Source organism: Pleurodeles waltl, chromosome 4_1, assembly GCF_031143425.1.
Source record: "Pleurodeles waltl isolate 20211129_DDA chromosome 4_1, aPleWal1.hap1.20221129, whole genome shotgun sequence".
NCBI classification, from domain to species: domain Eukaryota; kingdom Metazoa; phylum Chordata; class Amphibia; order Caudata; family Salamandridae; genus Pleurodeles; species Pleurodeles waltl.
Genome location: NC_090442.1, coordinates 7,771,831 through 7,798,169, shown reverse-complemented (window position 1 = coordinate 7,798,169; position 26,339 = coordinate 7,771,831). Strand labels below are relative to the sequence as shown.

Below are 26,339 nucleotides of genomic sequence, written 5' to 3'. Positions count from 1 at the left end.
AGGGAACACTGGGAGCATCTGAGTGGCCAGGATAGCCAGGTGACGTCAGAGCCCCCTCCTGATAGTTGGTCACCCAGCTAGGTGACCAATCACCCTTTCAGGGCTATTTAGGGTCTCTCTTTTGGATGGTTCCTCATATTCAGCTTGCAAGATTCCAGCAGGATTCTTCCGCGTCCCTTACTTCAGCTTCTGACCAAAGAAACTGCATCTGGACTGCCCAGGACCTGACAATCTGCAACAAAGATGAAGACTTCGCCTGCCACATTGTTCCTCCAGCTCCTACCAGCTTCTGCAACATTTCCCTGATTGAGCATCCTCTGAGGACAGACAGTCTTCAGCCTGCACAGGAAAGAGAAGGAATCGCCCTTGGAGTTTGGAGTGAAGGAGTCACCCCCCTGCATCTGCACTGATACAGTTTTTGTCCTGTGTGAGTTCGCTCATGCTGAGACAGACCAGATTTCCAACTGAAGGTTTTCCAGCATTCAGAGCACTCATACCGTCTTTCTCCAGTGTGAGTTCTCTCATGTTTAGTTAGAGTTATTTTCAGACTAAAGCTTTTCCGGCATTCAGAGCACTGATATGGTTTTAGTCCAGTGTGAGTTCTCTCATGTTGAGCTAGACAGGATTTCTGACTGAAGCTTTTCCAGCATTCAGAGCACTGATAAGGTTTTTGCCCAGTGTGAGTTCTCTCATGTTGAATGAGAGTTATTTTCTGACTGAAGGTTTTCTGGTATTCAGAGCACTGAATAGGTTTTTGTACAGTGTGGATTCTCTTCTGTCGAGTGAGACTGCCCTTATGACTGAAGCTTTTTTGACACTCAGAGAACTGATGAGGTTTTTGTCCAGTGTGAGTTCTCTCGTGTTTAGTGAGGCGGGATTGATAACTAAAGCTGTTCTCACATTCATTGCTCTTCCTCAAGATGTATGCATCTCCAAGGTGGGTTGGTTGCTGGATACATGCCATCTTAAGACTGAATCTGATTCCAGAGTCTGTATAAACTCTCACTGTGGAGCCCCTTGTATTTATTAAGATGTCCCTCATGGAGTCGTTTTCTCCAAGTTATGCCCGGTGGAGTTCTCTCAAGAAGAATTATACTCATTTTGTGACTCTAGTTTATCACATTTGATTTAGGAGTTTTAAAAGCACTGATAAGCGCTTTGGGGTTTAGCGCTTAAATGTTAGATAAATGTGTTCATACAAGTAATGAACGGGGATTAGGACATGCCACATTGAGTTTATGAATTATCAATAGCGTGACACTGGGTCCTTTTAAAGCTTCCTATCCCAGTACAAGCTTTTCTTGTTCTGTGGCTAAAGCCAGGTACATGATCGACTTTGGCGGTCTTTGAAACAACTCGATCAACACAAAAAAGAGAGCTGGTGGAGAAAATCTTTCTAGATTAAAAACGATAATCCAGCGATTTTTATTGCAGTGAGAACAAGAAAAGAGTTTTCATAATTGCTTTCTTTTAAACAATGTTTTATTTCCTCCTGAATTACAGGAGATGCAGATGAAAGATTGTTCTTTTAAACTGGGACGATTGGTCGTCTTGACAGTTCTGTCACATTATGTGGGCAGATGCTGTTTTCTTGAGAAGGTGCTCAGGTCTTCAAGGCACTGCTCATAAACGACCAAGCAGAATCTACAGCACTGATTAGTTTGCTCTCAAGTGCGCGGCTTTGATATCAATTGTCGCCAATGTTCTTCGTTCTTACAAACCTTGAAACAGTAAATTCAGTAATTGCTTCTGATCGTTTTACTTTAGGTGCTCGACAACGTATAATGAACAGAAGAAATGTGAGGAATCACTTCGACATTCTGCAGTTTCTTCCGCTCCACGTTCCTCACCATTCCTGGTGCGAAGGGTTTCTTTTTACAGCTCTAGAATGTAGAATATTTTACTTTCTTCAAAATAATCCTTTTCATCTTGTTTCACCAAACAAAGTTTCTTTTTCGGTTAGTGTTTCAGTGACCTGTAGAAATAGAGTTAGAGATAGTAAATTGACACCAAGAAATAATGTTTATGACAGCTTTTTTGCAGAAACAAAGCATTTACAGAAATGAGGAAGGAAACCAGCTTGAGTTGCATTTCTGACAGGGGTGACACAGCTCTCGGACACTGTGCATACAGGGAGCTTGGAACCAGTGAAACCCGAGGTTGTGTGCACAAAAATGAGTGAATACTGAAGAACGAAATGCAAGTTACACATACATTGCAACACGGATTCTCAGAACCATCCAACATCAACAATTTACTCTCCGTGACAATGGCTGATATCACAATAAGACATTTGAACACCTTTAATGAATTATCAGCTATTGTTTACTCTCCTGCCCACTTAGAGGATTCATCGATTTCTAATTTCAGTGATTCCTGAAGAGACATTTTATCGGCCTTGTACTCAGTGCTTTAAATCAGTGTTCCCCAACCCCCGGGCCGCGGACCGGTGCCGGTCCGAGGATCAATCGCACCGGGCCGCCCCACTGTGGCGGGCGGTAAATGTTTGATAATTTTTCCGTGGCCCGCTTGTCACACAATGGGACAAGCGGGCCACGGAAAAATGATCAAACATTTACCGGTCCGCGGCGATAAAAAGGTTGGACAACACTGCTTTAAATGCCGCCGCAGACTGAGGCTGTGTCCAGTTCGCTTGGTGGAATTCACCATTTCAAACTGAGAGAAGATAAGGACTTACTTGGGGGCCCAGAACTCTTCACGCTCCTCCAACAGCACCCGATTACTGCAACACCTGAAAAAGGAGAAAAATCACAACACAAAAGGAAGTACACAAGGGAGAAGAAAAGAAAAGCACATACCAAAGAAACAGAGGAAAGAGAAAAAAAGACAAGCTCCCACTCCCACCACAGAGACTCAGCACAACCCCTGAAGTGGCAGACAGAAAAGGGCTGGATGGGAGGACATGACTAGGCGGAAGTCAGTTCCATGAAGCACGAATGAGGAACAGTCCGAGGGAGGAGAGTGTCACGTGCTGTAGAAGAGGAGACAAATGCGGGGATACTCAAGGAACTGCTGGGCGACACAGGGACAAGTGCTGAAGGCCCAGCGCGTCCAGACTCAAGGAACTGCTGGGCGACACAGGGACAAGTGCTGAAGGCCCAGCGCGTCCAGACCCAAGGAACTGCTGGGCGACACAGTGACAAGTGCTGAAGGCCCAGCGCGTCCAGACTCAAGGAACTGCTGGGTGACACAGGGACATACCCAGGAGGGGACCAGACCTGCACCAGGAGCCCACCAAATTCACATTCCGTGAGGAGTGTGGCTGCATCTGGTGGTGCCAGGGTAAGCAGGCTGTCAGCCACATCAGTGGGACTCGGGGAGGCAGGACACTGCTACAAACCCTACATGGCAACGCGCTTTGCCAGAGAAACCTTAGTATTCGTAACTGCCCTAAAGTGAGAGGCAGAAAGGAGAAAACATCACAGAGATTGTGAAACTGGAGATAGTTACCCTGACCCTGGAGTATACTAACTTGTGGAGGGGAACATTCTCAAAGCAGGTACCATAACAATAAATAAGGAAGAGGACTACATATAAGTCACATATTTGTTTTATTTTATTTCCATTTTTTATTCTCACATGCTCTATAGCTATAGAATAGTCTGGAGGGGGAGTCAAATTCCTAAAGCTGAAGAGATATAAAAAAAGAGAGAGGAAGTCCAGAGAAGAAGTAGGGGTTATGGAGACTGAGGTTTTAGGAAATCTTTACCTGACATTTTTTATGTTCCTCCTAAGGTAGCAGTCCCAGTGCTTGGTCCATCCCAGAACACCTTGAAAACAAGGAAAGAGAAGCTGCAACCTATAGATTATTTGCTGCAAACATGAATCACACAACAGCACATCTCTGTAGGAGGCTGGACTGGCTTGTAGTGAGTACCAAGGGGTACTTGCACCTTGCACCAGGCCCAGTTATCCCTTATTAGTGTATAGGGTGTCTAGCAGCTTAGGCTGATAGATAATGGTAGCTTAGCAGAGCAGCTTAGGCTGAACTAGGAGACGTGTGAAGCTACTACAGTACCACTTAGTGTCATATGCACAATATCATAAGAAAACACAATACACAGTTATACTAAAAATAAAGGTACTTTATTTTTATGACAATATGCCAAAGTATCTTAGAGTGTACCCTCAGTGAGAGGATAGGAAATATACACAAGATATATATACACAATAGCAAAAATATGCAGTATAGTCTTAGAAAACAGTGCAAACCATGTATAGTCACAACAGGATGCAATGGGGAAACATAGGGATAGGGGCAACACAAACCATATACTCCAGAAGTGGAATGCGAACCACGAATGGACCCCAAACCTATGTGACCTTGTAGAGGGTCGCTGGGACTATTAGAAAATAGTGAGAGTTAGCAAAATAACCCTCCCCAAGACCCTGAAAAGTGAGTGCAAAGTGCACCAAAGTTCCCCTAAGGACAAAATAGTCGTGTTAGAGGGAGAATGCAAGGAAAACACAAATCAGCAATGCAACAACGATGGATTCCTGTCTGAAGGTACCTGTGGAACAAGGGGACCAAGTCCAAAAGTCACAAGCAGCTCGGAGATGGGCAGATGCCCAAGAAATGCCAGCGGTTGGTGCAAAGAAGCTCTTACTAGGCTGAAGAACTGTGAATACTGCAGGAACGACAAGGGCTAGAGACTTCCCCTTTGGAGAATGGATCCCCCACGCCTTGGAGAGTCGTGCAGAAGTGTTTTCCCGCCAGATGGACGCCAACAAGCCTTGCTACACGCAAATCAAGCGTTTGGCGTTTTTGGACGCTGCTGGGGCCCAGGAGGGACCAGGAGGTCGCAAATTGGACCTGCAGAGAGAGGGGACGTCGAGCAAGACAAGGAGCCCTCACTGAAGCAGGTAGCACCCGGAGAAGTGCCAGAAACAGGCACTACGAGGATGCGTGAAACGGTGCTCGCCGAAGTTGCACAAAGGAGTCCCACGTCGCCGGAGACCAACTTAGAAAGTCGTGCAATGCAGGTTAGAGTGCCGTGGACCCAGGCTTGGCTGTGCACGAAGGATTTCCGCCGGAAGTGCACAGGGGCCGGAGTAGCTTGCAAAGTCGCGGTTCCCAGCAATGCAGCCCAGCGAGGTGAGGCAAGGACTTACCTCCACCAAACTTGGGCTGAAGAGTCACTGGACTGTGGGGGTCACTTGGACGGTGTCGCTGGATTCGAGGGACCTCGCTCGTCGTGCTGAGAGGAGACCCAAGGGACCGGAAATGCAGCTTTTTGGTGCCTGCGGTTGCAGGGGGAAGATTCCGTCGACCCACGGGAGATTTCTTCGGAGCTTCTGGTGCAGAGAGGAGGCAGACTACCCCCACAGCATGCACAAGCAGGAAAACAGTCGAGAAGGCGGCAGGATCAGCGTTACAGAGTTGCAGTAGTCATCTTTGCTACTATGTTGCAGGTTTGCAGGCTTCCAGCGCGGTCAGCGGTCGATTCCTTATCAGAAGGTGAAGAGGGAGATGCAGAGGAACTCGGCTGAGCTCATGCATTCGTTATCTGAAGTTTCCCCAGAGACAGAGACCCTAAATAGCCAGAAAAGAGGGTTTGGCTACCTAGGAGAGAGGAAAGGCTACTAACACCTGAAGGAGCCTATCACAAGGAGTCTCTGACGTCACCTGGTGGCACTGGCCACTCAGAGCAGTCCAGTGTGCCAGCAGCACCTCTGTTTCCAAGATGGCAGAGGTCTGGAGCACACTGGAGGAGCTCTGGACACCTCCCAGGGGAGGTGCAGGTCAGGGGAGTGGTCACTCCCCTTTCCTTTGTCCAGTTTCGCGCCAGAGCAGGGGCTAAGGGGTCCCTGAACCGGTGTAGACTGGCTTATGCAGAATTGGGCACATCTGTGCCCAACAAAGCATTTCCAGAGGCTGGGGGAGGCTACTCCTCCCCTGCCTTCACACCATTTTCCAAAGGGAGAGGGTGTCACACCCTCTCTCAGAGGAAGTTCTTTGTTCTGCCATCCTGGGCCAGGCCTGGCTGGACCCCAGGAGGGCAGCTGCCTGTCTGAGGGGTTGGCAGCAGCAGCAGCTGCAGTGAAACCCCAGGAAGGGCAGTCTGGCAGTACCAGGGTCTGTGCTACAGACCACTGGGATCATGGAATTGTACCAACAATGCAAGGATGGCATAGAGGGGGCAATTCCATGATCATAGACATGTTACATGGCCATATTCGGAGTTACCATGGTGAAGCTACATATAGGTAGTGACCTATATGTAGTGCACGCGTGTAATGGTGTCCCCGCACTCACAAAGTTCAGTGAATTGGCTCTGAACAATGTGGGGGCACCTTGGCTAGTGCCAGGGTGCCCTCACACTAAGTAACTTTGCACCTAACCTTTACCAGGTAAAGGTTAGACATATAGGTGACTTATAAGTTACTTAAGTGCAGTGTAAAATGGCTGTGAAATAACGTGGACGTTATTTCACTCAGGCTGCAGTGGCAGGCCTGTGTAAGAATTGTCAGAGCTCCCTATGGGTGGCAAAAGAAATGCTGCAGCCCATAGGGATCTCCTGGAACCCCAATACCCTGGGTACCTCAGTACCATATACTAGGGAATTATAAGGGTGTTCCAGTAAGCCAATGTAAATTGGTAAAAATGGTCACTAGCCTGTTAGTGACAATTTGAAAGTAATGAGAGAGCATAACCACTGAGGTTCTGGTTAGCAGAGCCTCAGTGAGACAGTTAGGCACCACACAGGGAACATATACATGCACACCTATGAGCACTGGGGCCCTGTGTGACAGGGTCCCAGTGACACATACATATAGGCCACAAACCTATGAGCACTGGGGTCCTGACTAGCAGGATCCCAGTGACACATAACAACCATACTGAAAACATGGTGTTTTCACTATGAGCACTGAGGCCTGGCTATCAGGATCCCAGTGAGACAGTGAAAACAGTGACAAACACCCTGACATACACTCACAAACAGGCCAAAAGTGGGGGTAACAAGGCTAGAAAGAGGCTACCTTCTCACACAACCCCCCCCCAAACGAAGGACAATAAGGCTAACCTTGGCCAGTTGAGACTTTATTGTCTAAGTGGTGATAAGTAGAGAGTAGCTCTGCAATAGACTGGTTACTCCCTTTATCATCCACTATATGGTTACTTCCCTGTGGGGATGTAAACCACCCTGTTTGAAGTTTTTTAGCTAAGCAACAATGTGAAGATGTATTTTCAGAGTTTCTATCAGTAAGTTTTAGTTTAGAGCAGTGGGAATTGTCCACTGAACCTATTTGTAGTGATGGAAATGCCAGACAGGGATGCTGTCTCAGAAAAGCCATAGCTGGGCAAAAACTTTGTCCATCTGGCTGGAAGAGAGAACAGGGATGCTGTTTCTCTTGAGTTGGAGCAGGGCAGGGATGCTGTCCTATGAGCTCCACACTAGGGCAGGGATGCTGTCCTAAGTGTTGTGAGGTAGTGCAGGGTTTCTGCACTAAAGTTTCTCTGGGAGGGTTGGAGGGATGCTCCATGTTAACTAAAATGGTGCTGTTTTTCTCACCAATGTTAGTTATCCCACAGAGAGGTACTTCCACCTCAGGGAGTCTAGCTTTGCCAGCTGATGATTCCCTTGGAACAGGTGCCACCCCAGGAGAGGTTTCTCCCACCACAGGAATAGTATCCTGAATGGTAGGGTGGTTAGGGGATACTGTGATACCCTTTTTACCTGTTGATGGAGAGGGATCCTGAGTTTTCAGGCCTTCTCTCCTTTGCTTTTTCATTTCACTTGAAATGAGAGGGAACAATTCCTCAGGGATGCCCAGCATGGCTGCATGGGCATAAAACTCTACATCAGCCCAACCTGAGGCCTCTAGGTCATTACCTAAGAGACAGTCTACAGGTAAGCTAGGTGATACCACCACCTGCTTAGGGCCAGTAACTCCACCCCAACTAAACTGAATTATAGCTAAGGGAAGAAACTTAGTGGAGTTATGGACATCAATAATCTTATATTGTTGTCCAATGATGTGTTGTTCAGGAGGCACTAGGTTTTCAGTCACCAAAGTGAAACTGGCACCTGTGTCCCTGTAGGCCAAGGCCTCAACACCATTTATTGAAACTGTCTGCCTGTACTTATCCATTGTAAGGGGACAAGCAGCCAGTGTGGCAAGGCCAATGCCACTAGGTGTGACAGAAACTGTCTTGGGACTGATTACATCAGTTTCCACTATGGACCCATAAGTGAACCCAACTACACCCTTTGCTTGACTGTTGCCAGCAGTCCCACCACTAGTACCACTACTGCTAGGGGCACTAGAGCTTGATGTATTAGTGGTGGTAGGCTCAGGGGGTTTACCTGGACAGGACTTATCCCCTGGCCTATGGCCTCTGTTTTTACACACAAAGCACCAAGGCTTTTTAATGTGTGCAGGTTGGGAAGAAGAGGAAGAATTTGTTTTATCCCCACCCTCTGAAGAGTGTTTAAGATTTGAAGTGGGATCTTTGGTTTTACCCTTATCCCCATGCTTATCTTGAGATTTTTCACCATCTTTCTTTTTATTGCCATCTTTGTCACCCCCTGTATGAACTTTTCTGTTCACCCTTGTTCTGACCCATTTGTCTGCCTTCTTTCCCAATTCTTGGGGAGAGGTCAGATCAGAGTCTACCAGGTACTGGTGCAACAAATCAGACACACAATTATTAAGTATATGCTCTCTCAGGATTGTGTTATACAGGCTTTCATAATCAGTAACTTTACTGCCATGTAACCACCCCTCCAAGGCCTCCACTGAATGGTCAATGAAATCAACCCAGTCTTGTGAAGACTCCTTTTTGGTCTCTCTGAACTTTATCCTGTACTGTTCAGTGGTTAAGCCATAACCATCCAGGAGTGCATTCTTAAGAACTGTAAAATTATTGGCATCATTTTCTTTCACAGTAAGGAGCCTATCCCTACCTTTTCCACTAAATGATAGCCATAGGATAGCAGCCCACTGCCTTTGAGGGACATCCTGTACAACACAGGCCCTCTCAAGTGCAGCAAACCACTTGTTAATGTCATCCCCCTCCTTATAAGGGGGAACTATCTTGTGCAGATTCCTGGAATCATGCTCTTTTGCAGGATGACTATGGGGAATACTGCTGCTGCCACCATGGGTATCTAAACCCAACTTCTGTCTTTCCTTCTCTAATTCTAAAGACTGTCTATCCAAATCCAGCTGTTGCTTCTTGAGCTTCAGTCTGGTTTGTTCCACTCTCAATCTATTGAGCTCCCTTTCTAACAATCTGTCATTAGGGTGGGTGGGAGGGACATTTCTAGATACAGAGGTATGATGGGAATGAACAGAAGGAGACCTGTCCCTTACAGAGGGCACCCTAACAGCTTGGCTACCAGTATAATGTGAGAGCACACCATTAGTATGGTGTGATTCAACCTCTGTACCAACTATGCTAGACTGTCTAGTAATGGGCAGGCTGAGAAGTTTCTTTCCTGAACCTTTTCCTGGGGGAGTCCCTGGATCAGATTGAGAACCATTAGCTACTTTTTCTACAGATTGGGCACTTATGGCCTTATCCTGTACTCTAAGCATATGAATTAACAGTTCTAAAGAAGGATTCTTCCCTACACTCAAACCTCTCTCTATGCAGAGACTCCTTGCTCCTTTCCATCTAAGGTGATCATATGCAAGTTTGGACAGTTCAACATTTTTTCCTGTGCCAGACATTTTTTTGAGAGAGTTAAAGTGATAGAAAAAGAGAAAAAAAAGTTTTCAGAACTTTTTGGAAAGACAGAAAAAACTTTTTAAACTTTTAAGAACTTTTTGAAAGTTTAGAAGTACTTTTCAGCACTTAGAAAAGAGTGAAAAGAGGAAATGCAAAACTTTTTGGCTATGTGTATATACACTGACCTTGTTTTGTATATTTTTCTCTTATGAAAAGTACAATGACAAGAGTGGTAAGTAGTCTCAAGCACTTATCCCACCACTGCACAACCAATGTAGGAGGCTGGACTGGCTTGTAGTGAGTACCAAGGGGTACTTGCACCTTGCACCAGGCCCAGTTATCCCTTATTAGTGTATAGGGTGTCTAGCAGCTTAGGCTGATAGATAATGGTAGCTTAGCAGAGCAGCTTAGGCTGAACTAGGAGACGTGTGAAGCTACTACAGTACCACTTAGTGTCATATGCACAATATCATAAGAAAACACAATACACAGTTATACTAAAAATAAAGGTACTTTATTTTTATGACAATATGCCAAAGTATCTTAGAGTGTACCCTCAGTGAGAGGATAGGAAATATACACAAGATATATATACACAATAGCAAAAATATGCAGTATAGTCTTAGAAAACAGTGCAAACCATGTATAGTCACAACAGGATGCAATGGGGAAACATAGGGATAGGGGCAACACAAACCATATACTCCAGAAGTGGAATGCGAACCACGAATGGACCCCAAACCTATGTGACCTTGTAGAGGGTCGCTGGGACTATTAGAAAATAGTGAGAGTTAGCAAAATAACCCTCCCCAAGACCCTGAAAAGTGAGTGCAAAGTGCACCAAAGTTCCCCTAAGGACAAAATAGTCGTGTTAGAGGGAGAATGCAAGGAAAACACAAATCAGCAATGCAACAACGATGGATTCCTGTCTGAAGGTACCTGTGGAACAAGGGGACCAAGTCCAAAAGTCACAAGCAGCTCGGAGATGGGCAGATGCCCAAGAAATGCCAGCGGTTGGTGCAAAGAAGCTCTTACTAGGCTGAAGAACTGTGAATACTGCAGGAACGACAAGGGCTAGAGACTTCCCCTTTGGAGAATGGATCCCCCACGCCTTGGAGAGTCGTGCAGAAGTGTTTTCCCGCCAGATGGACGCCAACAAGCCTTGCTACACGCAAATCAAGCGTTTGGCGTTTTTGGACGCTGCTGGGGCCCAGGAGGGACCAGGAGGTCGCAAATTGGACCTGCAGAGAGAGGGGACGTCGAGCAAGACAAGGAGCCCTCACTGAAGCAGGTAGCACCCGGAGAAGTGCCAGAAACAGGCACTACGAGGATGCGTGAAACGGTGCTCGCCGAAGTTGCACAAAGGAGTCCCACGTCGCCGGAGACCAACTTAGAAAGTCGTGCAATGCAGGTTAGAGTGCCGTGGACCCAGGCTTGGCTGTGCACGAAGGATTTCCGCCGGAAGTGCACAGGGGCCGGAGTAGCTTGCAAAGTCGCGGTTCCCAGCAATGCAGCCCAGCGAGGTGAGGCAAGGACTTACCTCCACCAAACTTGGGCTGAAGAGTCACTGGACTGTGGGGGTCACTTGGACGGTGTCGCTGGATTCGAGGGACCTCGCTCGTCGTGCTGAGAGGAGACCCAAGGGACCGGAAATGCAGCTTTTTGGTGCCTGCGGTTGCAGGGGGAAGATTCCGTCGACCCACGGGAGATTTCTTCGGAGCTTCTGGTGCAGAGAGGAGGCAGACTACCCCCACAGCATGCACAAGCAGGAAAACAGTCGAGAAGGCGGCAGGATCAGCGTTACAGAGTTGCAGTAGTCATCTTTGCTACTATGTTGCAGGTTTGCAGGCTTCCAGCGCGGTCAGCGGTCGATTCCTTATCAGAAGGTGAAGAGGGAGATGCAGAGGAACTCGGCTGAGCTCATGCATTCGTTATCTGAAGTTTCCCCAGAGACAGAGACCCTAAATAGCCAGAAAAGAGGGTTTGGCTACCTAGGAGAGAGGAAAGGCTACTAACACCTGAAGGAGCCTATCACAAGGAGTCTCTGACGTCACCTGGTGGCACTGGCCACTCAGAGCAGTCCAGTGTGCCAGCAGCACCTCTGTTTCCAAGATGGCAGAGGTCTGGAGCACACTGGAGGAGCTCTGGACACCTCCCAGGGGAGGTGCAGGTCAGGGGAGTGGTCACTCCCCTTTCCTTTGTCCAGTTTCGCGCCAGAGCAGGGGCTAAGGGGTCCCTGAACCGGTGTAGACTGGCTTATGCAGAATTGGGCACATCTGTGCCCAACAAAGCATTTCCAGAGGCTGGGGGAGGCTACTCCTCCCCTGCCTTCACACCATTTTCCAAAGGGAGAGGGTGTCACACCCTCTCTCAGAGGAAGTTCTTTGTTCTGCCATCCTGGGCCAGGCCTGGCTGGACCCCAGGAGGGCAGCTGCCTGTCTGAGGGGTTGGCAGCAGCAGCAGCTGCAGTGAAACCCCAGGAAGGGCAGTCTGGCAGTACCAGGGTCTGTGCTACAGACCACTGGGATCATGGAATTGTACCAACAATGCAAGGATGGCATAGAGGGGGCAATTCCATGATCATAGACATGTTACATGGCCATATTCGGAGTTACCATGGTGAAGCTACATATAGGTAGTGACCTATATGTAGTGCACGCGTGTAATGGTGTCCCCGCACTCACAAAGTTCAGTGAATTGGCTCTGAACAATGTGGGGGCACCTTGGCTAGTGCCAGGGTGCCCTCACACTAAGTAACTTTGCACCTAACCTTTACCAGGTAAAGGTTAGACATATAGGTGACTTATAAGTTACTTAAGTGCAGTGTAAAATGGCTGTGAAATAACGTGGACGTTATTTCACTCAGGCTGCAGTGGCAGGCCTGTGTAAGAATTGTCAGAGCTCCCTATGGGTGGCAAAAGAAATGCTGCAGCCCATAGGGATCTCCTGGAACCCCAATACCCTGGGTACCTCAGTACCATATACTAGGGAATTATAAGGGTGTTCCAGTAAGCCAATGTAAATTGGTAAAAATGGTCACTAGCCTGTTAGTGACAATTTGAAAGTAATGAGAGAGCATAACCACTGAGGTTCTGGTTAGCAGAGCCTCAGTGAGACAGTTAGGCACCACACAGGGAACATATACATGCACACCTATGAGCACTGGGGCCCTGTGTGACAGGGTCCCAGTGACACATACATATAGGCCACAAACCTATGAGCACTGGGGTCCTGACTAGCAGGATCCCAGTGACACATAACAACCATACTGAAAACATGGTGTTTTCACTATGAGCACTGAGGCCTGGCTATCAGGATCCCAGTGAGACAGTGAAAACAGTGACAAACACCCTGACATACACTCACAAACAGGCCAAAAGTGGGGGTAACAAGGCTAGAAAGAGGCTACCTTCTCACAATCTCCCAAACAACCATCCTGTACTAAAAAAACAAAACAAACTCTTATTCTCAGGAAACAATTGTAAAGCACTTTTGGTTTATGAACAATTAGGGCTTTTTTCGGAATACTATTTTATCCTCCCGGTATCTGTGACCAAACCAACAACCCACATCTTTCTTCAAATCCAAACTTCCTGTCTGTCGGGTTATCCCCCTTGTTCATGGTTGAGGGAGCCCATCGTGACTTCACCCCCAAGTAATGCCCGGATACTGATTCCGAACGCCCCGGAGTCCTCAACACATTCTTTGAGGGGTCGGCAGGCTATAGCGCCTAGTGCTGTTCCATACAGAGAGGGGAACTAGGGCCAAAGGTGAAGCGTGATATTAATAATGAGGCGTCCACCTCGCGAGAAAGCTCCTGCTCACATTTCTCACATCGGACTTCATTTGCTTCCCTACGAGCATTTCTTTTTTACTGGCAGCGCTTGCCTACAGTTTCTTCATGCTGTGTATTCCTCGTGTGCTGCGGCTTCGTTGCTCGTAAGTATCACAGAGTTCAGGCTGCGGACTGGCTCGGCTCTTAGAGCCCGTGTACGAGCCGAGCCCTGACAATACTTGCCATGGAAAGCACACAACAAAGAAGCAGAATATGAACACAAAATAGTCTCTTTAGTGAACTAAGAGGCAAGACAGTTATCATGTGAACCATGTGCGTGGCCCAGATTATTATAAAGCAACATTACAGTCGTTAAATTAAGTATAACAGATTTTAATACAATTTCAGTGGTGTGGAATTTATTAAAATATCTACTTGTCCAGGGGACAGGTTGCTTCTCAAATCTACTTGTCCTGTAAAAAGATCTACTTGTCCCTTTGGTGCCATTTAGTGTGGCGACAAATTATGGCAGCAATTAATAGCCTCTCTGATTATGCCAGGGCTACTACCATAGTAGGGCTTGAATACTTGAAGTTTCAATTCCTACTGTAGCAATTTCATTATTTTGCCACCTTTCTGCAGATCTGCATACTGGGGCTGGAGGAAGCAGTAAGCAATAGTTCCAGGGCTGGAATGCCTTTGAGTCTGCAAGCCTACTAACCTGCATGTTTTAAAGATTTTTACCAGCTTCTCTCGAATATTTTCCCATAATAAGAAAGGTTGGACATTTACTCCGGACAATAGCAGAATTATAACTTCTTCCAGAGTTGGGAAGAAAGTGGCTGGAGGGAAAATGAACTTGCAAATGCTCAATAGATTTTCACATGAGCAAATCTACACATCGTATTTACCCATGCTAAAATACAGTTCACAAATATTTTACAGGGGTACGACATATACCCTGGGTGCACTTTTGTGACTTTCTTTAAAAATTTGGGTCCACATGTAGGTAGGTTCAGATTTGTGACCTGCAAATTGCGAGTCGCAAATCCGAATGTAGGATGGTGTCCTTGACACCATCTGTGATTCGCAAGGGCTTCGCAAATGCCCACCTCATGAATAATCATGAAAAAAGAAAGCAGTTATTTTTTGTAATGCAGCCCGTTTTCCTTAAAGGAAAACAAGACGCATAACAAAAATGAAACGTTTTCGTTTCATTTTTTCAGAGCAGGCAGTGGTCCGCAGGACCACTGCCTGCTCTGAAAAAATGTTTACAGTGACATTCACAATGGGGAAGGGGTCCCATGGGGATCCCTTCCCTTTTGCGAAAGTGTTAGCACCCATTTGAAATGGGTGCAAACTGCGATTGGTTTGCGCCCGCGTTCGCGGTCACAAAACAATCCTACATTGCACTGCGAGTCGCAATTAGGAAGGGAACACCCCTTACTAATTGCGAGTCGCAAACCCATTTTGTGATTCGGTAACCAGGTTACTGAATCGCAAAACTGGGTTTGTGCATCGCAATGTGCTTTTCGCATGTCGCAAAAAGCGAAAGTCGCTGTTTGCGACATGCAAAAAGCTACCTACATGTGGGTCTTGGTCCCTAATTAGGTCTGGTGTGAACAAAGACATTTTGTTTTTATTAAACTTCTATTTCTCTCTCTTTCGGCTGGCTTTACTGTGAGTGATCGCATTCTGCTCTTCCACAAGGAGCATATTGCCACACAAAGTAGTTTTGTTCAGTGTCAGGAACTACAGTGGCAATCAGTGACGTAACGAAACTGGAGGGTGCCCCTTTGCAAAGAACATGGAGGAGCCCCCTCTCCAGACTCACTCAGGACAGGTGCTGTGCTGAAGGGGCCCCCTGGAGGGCGGCTGCGGGCCTTTGTTATGCCGCTGGTGGCAACGTGTGCTTTTAGAGTTCAAAAACATTTTGGGGGGGTTTTGCCAGTGTTTGTTACAATGTTGAGGGCCTGGTAGCTCCCACAACAATAAAGTGTTACAAAAGCCATGTCAAAACAAGACACGCATTGATGAAACTAAAAGACTTATAAAAATATGTCAGATCAGTTGGCTTTGTCAGTGTTTGTTTATTTTCATGCTTCCTATAATCGTGTTGAAAATGGTTACTCTGATTTTCCATTAGAAATATTTTTGGGAAATACTAGCATGCATCAACACATTTTACTAAATGACACTTCATTTGCATATAATCAGAGAGCATTCTGGGAGCATTATACTTAGCTTCTTAGCCTAAACTTTTCAAACATGTATGTACACGTATTTTTTTTTGTACTGGAACCAACGTCAGTAGTGAAGTGTGACCTTAAAACATTTAGTTACAGCACTCACTCTAATAATGAAGACTTTCAAATAATGAACCATAAATACAAGTTCGAACAGCATTATCTTTAGGAAACACATTACCTCAACTGCAGAGAGTTCCACGCTCTGTAAACAGACAGCCAAAGGGTTTGTGCTGCAGGGGGTTGGGCCTACTTGTCCCAAGGACAAAACAAACATAAAAACTTGTTGCCCTTGACCCCAAACAAGATGTCCCGTCGGGTGATAGGAATTCCACATCCCTGTAATACAATTGATATTGTGAACTCACATATTCAAAAGTACTTTATATATGCAAATGCCAGATTTTCTGGAACTCAACAAAAGCTCCATTTTTAGAGTGAAGGTGGTGTAAAAGTGAATAGATATCTATTTGTGATCCCTTTTTTAACTTGAGGCTTTGTTTTACTTAGTTGTACATCTTTTTCCAGTTTTGTGTAGCGCCTGCTCACACAGAAGGTTTTGAAGCGCTTCCCATAAGCACCAGTTTACACAAGGTCAGGTTCATTTTTACAGTCACCGGGAAATGAAGTGATTTACTCAGAATCACGGGATAGTCAGCTAGCGCCGAGACTCGAGCCTGGCCACAGCATGTGGAGAGGGAGGGTGTCAGGCAGAAGCCTCTTGCGAACTTGAGGTTTCCACAGCGCCTTGAGCTGAGCCAGAGCCAGGCTTCAGGCCTGAGTTTTCGGGGGCTCCCCCACCTCTGAAAGCTAAGAGGGGCTCAGAGAGGCACCTAGATACTGGCCAGGAGAACCTCAAAGGACAACAATTCACCCCGTGCAAGCGCTGTTCTGAGATAGCAAACAGCGTTAAAGGTAGTGGACGTCACTTAGCGGTCAGTGAACTGCTATGCCTCCGTAAGTGGAACCCTGTCCTGTCTTGAACTCTGACCTCGGTCAGAAGTTCAAGGCCCTCCTCCACCCGCAGGCTTCTGTCTGCGCCTCATCCCTGGTGCCTAGTGGGAGAGTTCTGCTATTCTGCTGGGCTGCCCTATTTTCTCTTTTCCCCTCCTTTTTCTCTAAGTGTGCCTTACGCTTTCAGCACTTTCCTCTTTCTTTGCCTCTTTCCCTTTTCTACTCCTTTTTCTTTTAGTGTGCTGTTTCTGTGCCTTTCATTTTCTGCGCTTTCCTCCTCACTCCTCTCATTCTCACATCTCTCTCTTTCTTCTCTCGCTCACTCCCCCCGCCGCTGCTGCCCCCGCGGCCCGCCCCCTTTTTTTCATGCCGTTTCCCGCTCCTGCCTCCCAGCTGTCCTCTCCTCCCCCCTCCCTACTTAATGGCAGTCACGCCCAGCAGGCGCCCCACTGGCGCGCGTAAGGGAAACCTATCCCTGCCCGTCCGTGTCCCAACCATGACCAGCGCCAGGACCCCTAGACCTCTCACCCACCCCTGCTACATGCCAGCAGCACTAATCGCACTCCACCCAGGACACGGCAACAACTGTAAGCAGGCATCTCCAAGTAACACCAAGGGACCCTTCACCTGTCCCCACCGCAAATTCACCAGCCTCCGTCACTCAGGCCCACCCCTGAGGACCCACAAAGCAGATCACAGCCTCAGATCTTGATCAACACTCGCTCCATCCACAGACACGCCATCGAACTCTGGAACCTCATTGACACCACATCCCCGGACGTCGCCTTCCTCACAGAAACATGGCTCAACCCCTCCTGGGCTTCAGAAATCGCCATCCCAGACAGCTAGAAGATCATCCTCAAAGACCGCACAAACCGCCCGGGGGAGGCATTGCCATCGTCCACAAAGAGTCCCTACGCCTCTCCACCAGCACCAAAGACTCCACAACCAACATGGAGCTCCTCCACTTCCAGATTAAAACCAATCCTAACACCACTCTGCAGGGCACCCTCATCTACAGGGCGCCGGCCCCCCGCCCACTATCCTGCGACACTATCGCTTACCTAGCCATCACCCACGCTCTCACATCTGAGGACTAGATCCTACTGGGGGACCTCAACTTTTACCAACCCCGTACTCAAGCAACTTGTCACCACAGCCACTCACTCGGCCGGTCACACACTCGACCCCATCTTCTCCCCCAGCAACCACGTCTACGTCAGTCACACCACCGAACTCCAATTGACCGACCACTGCTGCATTCACTTCACCTTCAACAAACCCATTGGTCGCCACCACACTACCCAACTTCCCCGCAGAAATTACCAAAGCGTCATCACGCCCCCCCAACCCCCTACACCGACAATGAGACCAGCAACATAATAGCAACCATCCACTCAGGAGCACCCACCGACTCCAGCCCTCACCACATTTTCAACAAAGCCAGTGACATCATCGCACCCAAATCCGGCATACCATCAACCACTCCTTCTAAACCACCACAGAGTCTGAAACACGCAGAGATCAACCCTCTACTGAAGAAACCCAGCGCTGACCCGACAGACCTCAAGAACTACCGGCCCATCTCCCTGCTCCCCTTTCCGGCCAAAGTCATCAAGAAGGCAGTCAACAAACAACTCACCGCCTTCCTGGAAGCCAATATTATCCTGGACCCCTCTCACTCAGGATTCAGAGGCAACCATAGCACCGAGACCACCCTCCTCGCCGCCACTGACGACATCCGCACCGTCCTGGACCGAGGCGAGACCGTCGCCCTCATCCTCCTGGACCTTTCTTCTGGCTGCGATACAGTCTCACACGACACACTACGCATCTGTCTCCACGAAGCCGGCATCCAAGACTCAGCACTGCAATGGTTCTCCTCGTTCCTCACTGGCAGAACACTGAAGGACCAACTCCCCCCTTTCTCTCCGAAGCCATCAAAATCAGCTGCGGCATCCCCCAAGTATCCTCACAGAGTCCCACCCTCTCAACCTCTACATGACCCCACTGGCCTCCATTGTCAGAAGCCACGCACTCAACATCATCTCCTATGCGGACAACACCCAATTGATAGTCTCCCTCACCAACAACTCGACCACCGCCAAGAACAATTTCCACAAAGGAATGGAAACAGTCGCCGCCTGGATGAAAGATAGTTGCCTCAAACTGAACTTGGACAAAACAGAAGTCCTCATCCTCGACTCAACAACGTCCACCTGGAATGATTCCTGGTGGCCCACCTCCCTCGGAAATGCCCCCACCGACCACGCCCGCAACCTCAGCATCATCTTAGAGTCATCGCTCTCAATGGACCGACAGGTGAGTGCCGTCTTATCTGGCTGCTTCCACACCCTGCGCATGCTTAGAAAAATCTACAAGTGGATCCCTACTGAAGCCAGAAAGACAGTGACCCAGGTCCTCGGCAGGGCCTCCTCGACTACGCCAATGCACTCTACGCCGGAACCACCGCCAAGACCCAGAAAAGACTACAGCGCATCCAGAATGCCTCCACACATCTCATCAAGAATGCCCCATGACACAGCCACACCTCCGCCCTTCTGAGAGACCTACACTGTCTGCCTATCGACAGGAGAATCACCTTCAAGCTCTTGTCCCAAACGTACAAGGCACTACATGATGCCGGACCAGCCTACCTCAACCACAGACTCTCCTTCTACACTCCCGAAAGACAACTCCGCTCCGCTGAACAGGCCCTTGCCAACATCCACCGCATCCGGAAAACCACAGCCAGAGGAAGATCCTTCTCCCACATCGCCACCAAGACCTGGAACACCCTCCCCATTCACCTCAGGCAGTCCCCAACCCTGTCACAGTTCAGGAAGGACCTCAAGACCAGGCCCTTTGACTGATCCTCAGCACCCCCGCACCTCCCCCAGTGCATTGAGACCCTCACGGGTGAGTAGCTGCGCTCTACAAATCCCTGATTGATTGATTGATTGATAGCGCTGGATTGTCACTTCTCAGTGCTGTAGCCACAGAAAGCGCTTTGTGAAATGGGGAATAACTTGAAGGGACAAGTGGGGTCTTCTGGTCTCCAAGAGCAGAACCTGGACCCGAAGGTACTGGAAAGGTTTACATGAGTAGTAGGTGCAATGCACCAGAACACAAGTACTTGTGCTACTTACATGAGCAGTAGGTGCAGTGCACCAGGACACAAGTACTGGTAATACTTACTTGAGCAGCAGGTGCAGTGCACCTGGACACAACTGCTGGTGCTACTTACAGCCCCCATGAACATGCCACATCTTCTGTAGTGAAGCACGAGCACACATCCCTTTCACTTAACTCTGGCTGGGAGGTCAGAAGGGGCTGGGGCGGAGGTCACCCAAGAGCCGGAGCTCCTGAGATACACAGGGGCCGGGCAACGACCAACAGCTGACAGCTGGTGCAAGTCCGAGGGCCAGGAGCACATGTGGCGTCAGGGATGTCTCCTCCCTCAATCACGGGGCCCCACTGGGGGTCACAGATCAGTCCAAGTAAAGAGGAGGAAGCGAGGGTGACCCCAAAAAATAAAGGGCACAAAGGGGAGGGGCCGAAAAACAGTTGACACTCTCTGCATTGACACATGGATCTGACCACCATTGGGTCAAGGAACTAAGATGAAGGTCAGCAGTGTTAGGGGGAGGTCAGGGTCAATGCAGGGCCCTCACAACATCAAAGCAGGTCAAGGACCAATGCAGGACCCTCACAGCATCAAAGAGCATCAAAGCAGGTCAGTGGTCAATGCGGGACCCACATAGCATCAAAGCAGGTCAAGGCCAATGCAGGACCCTCATAGCACCAAAGGAGGTCAGGGGTCAGTGCAGGACCCTCATAACAAGGAGGTAATTACACCGCATACTGCGCCTCTAACTCCAGAGGTGTTATTGTAGGAGGCTGGACTGGCTTGTAGTGAGTACCAAGGGGTACTTGCACCTTGCACCAGGCCCATTTATCCCTTATTAGTGTATAGGGTGTCTAGCAGCTTAGGCTGATAGATAATGGTAGCTTAGCAGAGCAGCTTAGGCTGAACTAGGAGACGTGTGAAGCTACTACAGTACCACTTAGTGTCATATGCACAATATCATAAGAAAACACAATACAGAGTTATACTAAAAAATAAAGGTACTTTATTTTTATGACAATATGCCAAAGTATCTTAGAGTGTACCCTCAGTGAGAGGATAGGAAATATACACCAGATATATATACAGAATAGCAAAAATATGCAGTATAGTCTTAGAAAACAGTGCAAACAATGTATAGTTACAATAGGATGCAATGGGGAAACATAGGGATAGGGGCAACACAAACCATATACTCCAAAAGTGGAATGCGAACCACGAATGGACCCCAAACCTATGTGACCTTGTAGAGGGTCGCTGGGACTATTAGAAAATAGTGAGAGTTAGAAAAATAACCCTCCCCAAGACCCTGAAAAGTGAGTGCAAAGTGCACTAAAGTTCCCCTAAGGACAAAGAAGTCGTGTTAGAGGAATAATGCAGGAAAGACACAAACCAACAATGCAACAACTGTGGATTTCCAATCTAGGGTACCTGTGGAACAAGGGGACCAAGTCCAAAATTCACAAGCAAGTCGGAGATGGGCAAATGCCAAGGAAATGCCAGCTGCGGGTGCAAAGAAGCTTCTACTGGACAGAAGAAGCTGAGGTTTCTGCAGGAACGAAAAGGGCTAGAGACTTCCCCTTTGGTGGACGCATCCCTCTCGCCGTGGAGAGTTGTGCAGAAGTGTTTTCCCGCCGAAAGAACGCCAACAAGCCTTGCTAGCTGCAAATCGTGCGGTTAGCGTTTTTGGACGCTGCTGTGGCCCTGGAGGGACCAGGAGGTCGCAAATTGGACCAGGAGAGAGAGGGGACGTCGAGCAAGACAAGGAGCCCTCTCAGCAGCAGGTAGCACCCGGAGAAGTGCCAGAAATAAGCACTACGAGGATGTGTAAAACAGTGCTCACCCGAAGTCACACAAAGGAGTCCCACGTCGCCGGAGACCAACTTAGAAAGTCGTGCAATGCAGGTTAGAGTGCCGTGGACCCAGGCTTGGCTGTGCACAAAGGATTTCCACCGGAAGTGCACAGGGGACGGAGTAGCTGCAAAAGTCGCGGTTCCAAGCAATGCAGCCCAGCGAGGTGAGGCAAGGACTTACCTCCACCAAACTTGGACTGAAGAGTCACTGGACTGTGGGGGTCACTTGGACAGAGTTGCTGGATTCGAGGGACCTCGCTCGTCGTGCTGAGAGGAGACCCAAGGGACCGGTAATGCAGCTTTTTGGTGCCTGCGGTTGCAGGGGGAAGATTCCGTCGACCCACGGGAGATTTCTTCGGAGCTTCTGGTGCAGAGAGGAGGCAGACTACCCCCACAGCATGCACAAGCAGGAAAACAGTCGAGAAGGCGGCAGGATCAGCGTTACAGAGTTGCAGTAGTCGTCTTTGCTACTATGTTGCAGGTTTGCAGGCTTCCAGCGCGGTCAGCAGTCGATTCCTTGGCAGAAGGTGAAGAGAGAGATGCAGAGGAACTCGGATGAGCTCTTGCATTCGTTATCTAAAGTTTCCCCAGAGACAGAGACCCTAAATAGCCAGAAAAGAGGGGTTGGCTACCTAGGAGAGAGGATAGGCTACTAACACCTGAAGGAGCCTATCAGAAGGAGTCTCTGACGTCACCTGGTGGCACTGGCCACTCAGAGCAGTCCAGTGTGCCAGCAGCACCTCTGTTTCCAAGATGGCAGAGGTCTGGAGCACACTGGAGGAGCTCTGGACACCTCCCAGGGGAGGTGCAGGTCAGGGGAGTGGTCACTCCCCTTTCCTTTGTCCAGTTTCGCGCCAGAGCAGGGCTAAGGGGTCCCCTGAACCGGTGTAGACTGGCTTATGCAGAATTGGGCACATCTGTGCCCAACAAAGCATTTCCAGAGGCTGGGGGAGGCTACTCCTCCCCTGCCTTCACACCATTTTCCAAAGGGAGAGGGTGTCACACCCTCTCTCAGAGGAAGTTCTTTGTTCTGCCATCCTGGGCCAGGCCTGGCTGGACCCCAGGAGGGCAGATGCCTGTCTGAGGGGTTGGCAGCAGCTGCAGTGAAACCCCAGGAAGGGCAGTTTGGCAGTACCAGGGTCTGTGCTACAGACCACTGGGATCATGGGATTGTGCCAACTATGCCAGGATGGCATAGAGGGGGCAATTCCATGATCATAGACATTTTACATGGCCATATTCGGAGTTACCATTGTGAAGCTACATATAGGTAGTGACCTATATGTAGTGCACGCGTGTAATGGTGTCCCCGCACTCACAAAGTTCAGGGAATTGGCTCTGAACAATGTGGGGGCACCTTGGCTAGTGCCAGGGTGCCCTCACACTAAGTAACTTTGCACCTAACCTTTACCAGGTAAAGGTTAGACATATAGGTGACTTATAAGTTACTTAAGTGCAGTGTAAAATGGCTGTGAAATAACGTGGACGTTATTTCACTCAGGCTGCAGTGGCAGGCCTGTGTAAGAATTGTCAGAGCTCCCTATGGGTGGCAAAAGAAATGCTGCAGCCCATAGGGATCTCCTGGAACCCCAATACCCTGGGTACCTCAGTACCATATACTAGGGAATTATAAGGGTGTTCCAGTATGCCAATGTGAATTGGTAAAATTGGTCACTAGCCTGTTAGTGACAATTTGTACAGAGAGAGCATAACCACTGAGGTTCTGGTTAGCAGAGCCTCAGTGAGACAGTTAGGCACCACACAGGGAACACATACATATAGGCCACAAACTTATGAGCACTGGGGTCCTGACTAGCAGGGTCCCAGTGACACATAACAAACATACTGAAAACATAGGGTTTTCACTATGAGCACTGGGCCCTGGCTAGCAGGATCCCAGTGAGACAGTGAAAACACCCTGACATACACTCACAAACAGGCCTAAAGTGGGGGTAACAAGGCTAGAAAGAGGCTACTTTCTCACAGTTATTCACAGGCCCGGAAGAAAGACACTGCTCGCCTGGACCTGCCCAGAGGTGCCAGATGCAGGACTGTGGCTCGAGGCGCTTTAATACCACCCATCTAATCTAGACGCTACAACCAGACACGTACTAATCACTCAGAATATGTAAATGACAGAAATGTCCGGATCCATTTTGCATCTTTCAGCCCCAGTACCTGGACAGGCCTCACCTCCTCTGCACCCCCATGGACAAGCCTCACCTCCTCTGAACTCCCATCTCCTTGACAGGCCTCACCACCTCTGCACCACTCCTGCATAGGCCTCACCTCCTCTGCTCCCCCTCTAGACAGGCCTCATCTCTGCCGCACCCCCCAGTAGACAGGCCTCACCTCCTCTGCACTCCCGGACAGGACAGGCCTCACCTTCTCTGCACTCCCGGACAGGACAGGCCTCACCTTCTCTGTGCCCCCTTGACAGGACAGGCCTCACCTCCTCTGCACTTCTCTGGACAGGCCTGTCTGTACGCCCCCTCCCCCCCCCCAGAAAGGCCACTCCTCCTCTGCACCCCCAGACAGGCCTCACTGTCTCTACACCCCCTGGACAGACCTTACTACCTCGGAGACCCCCCTCCCGGACAGGCCTCACCTCTTGTGCCCCCCCCTCCCCCGGACAGCCCTCACCTCCTCTGCACCCCCTGGACTGACCTCACATTCCCTGCACCCCCATGGACAGGCCTCATCTCCTTTGCACCCCCTGGACAGGCCCCACATCCTCTGGATAGGCCTCACCTCCTCTGGACCCCTCAGGACAGGCCTCACCTCCTCTGCACTCCCCTGGACAGGCCTCACCTCCCCTGCACTCCCCTGAACAGGCCTCACCTCCTCTGCACCCCCCTGGACAGGCCTCACCTCCTGTACAGCCCCTGGACAGACCTCACCTCCTCTGAACCCCCTTGTCTGCCCTCACCTCAACTGCACCCCTGGACATGCCTCACCTCCCCTGCACTCCCCTAGACAGGCCTCATCTCCTCTGCACCCCCTGGACAGGTCCTACCTCCTCTGGACAGGCCTCACCTCCTCTGGACCCCTCTAGACAGGCCTCGCTTCCTCTGCACCCACCTGGATAAGCCTTAATTCCTCTGCACCCCGCTGGACAGGCCTCACTGCCTGTACACTCACTGGACAGGCCTCACCTCCGCGGCACACCCATGGACAGACCTCACCTCCTCCGCACCCCGGGACAGGCCTCACCTCCTCTGCACCCCTGTGCAGGCCTGACCACCTCTGCACCCCCATAGGCAGGCCTCACCTCCTCTGCACGCCCGTACAGGCCTCATCGCCTCTGCACCCCCGGACAGGCCTCACCTCCCCTGACCCCCTGGACAGGCCTCACCTCCTCTGCACCCCCTGGACAGGCCTCACCTCCCCTGGACCCCTTCTGGACAGGCCTCAGCTCCTCTGCACCCCCTGGACAAGCCTCACCTCCCCTGCACTCGCTGGACAGGGCTCACCTCCCCTGCACTCCCCCTGGACAGGCCTCAGCCCATCTGCACCCCCCTGGACAAGCCTCACCTTCTCTGCACCCCCTGAACAGGGCTCACCTCGCCTGGACACCTGGACAGGCCTCACCTCCCCTGCACCCCCTGGACAGGCCTCACCTCCCCTGCACCCCCCTGGACAAGCCTCACCTCCTCTGCACCCCCTGGACAGGCCTCACCTCCCCTGCACCCCCTGGACAGGCCTCACCTCCCCTGCACCCCCCTGGACAAGCCTCACCTCCTCTGCACCCCTATAGACAGGCCTCACCTCCTCTGCACGCCCGTACAGGCCTCACCTCCTCTGCACCCCCTGGACAGGCCTCACCTCCCCTGGACCCCTTCTGGACAGGCCTCAGCTTCTCTGCACCCCCTGGACAAGCCTCACCTCCCCTGCACTCGCTGGACAGGGCTCACCTCCCCTGCACTCCCCCTGGACAGGCCTCAGCCCATCTGCACCCCCCTGGACAAGCCTCACCTTCTCTGCACCCCCTGAACAGGGCTCACCTCGCCTGGACACCTGGACAGGCCTCACCTCCCCTGCACCCCCTGGACAGGCCTCACCTCCCCTGCACCCCCCTGGACAAGCCTCACCTCCCCTGCACCCCCTGGACAGGCCTCACCTCCCCTGCACCCCCCTGGACAGGCCTCAGCTCCTCTGCACCCCCTGGACAAGCCTCACCTCCTCTGCACCCCCTGGACAGGGCTCACCTCGCCTGGACCCCCTGGACATGCCTCACCTCCTCTACACCCCCTGGACAGGCCTTACCTCCTCTGCACCCCACTGGACAGGCCTCACCTCTTCTGCACCCCTTGGACAAGCCTGTCCTGTGCACCCATCTGGACAGGCCTCACTTCCTCTGCACCCCCTGGACAGGCTTCGCCTCCTCTGCATCTGGTGCTGCACTGACTTCTCACAGGATCTCTCAGTGAAGGATTCTTTTTAAGAACAGAAGAGCCCAGATTTAGTTACACCCCGTAAAGTGCCTCGAGGCGCTATGCACAGGCCCCGAAGAGAGACGCTGCTCCCCTAGACCTGCCCATACGCGCCGGATGCAGGACTGTCTCTCGGATAGGAGGCGCTTTAATACCACACACCAGACACTAGGCGCTACACATGGGGCACGTGTTAATCACTCAGAATAAGGGAAATTAAAGAAATGTCCGGATCCATTTTGCATCTTTCAGCC

At 50.0% G+C, this 26,339-nt stretch overlaps 1 long non-coding RNA gene across 2 annotated transcripts; it reads right to left on the bottom strand.

Annotated features, from left to right (window-relative positions):
- Positions 1-26,134, bottom strand: LOC138287231 (uncharacterized). 2 transcript variants are annotated; one of them, XR_011202175.1, is made up of 4 exons: positions 25,919-26,134; positions 3,731-3,791; positions 2,699-2,752; positions 1-1,975 (listed from the first exon to the last, which is right to left on the bottom strand). It is a non-coding gene; the product is annotated as an uncharacterized lncRNA (long non-coding RNA). The 2 variants fall into 2 exon arrangements; XR_011202174.1 differs by having other exon boundaries at positions 2-1,975; positions 25,949-26,134.
- Positions 26,135-26,339: the final 205 nt, after the last annotated feature.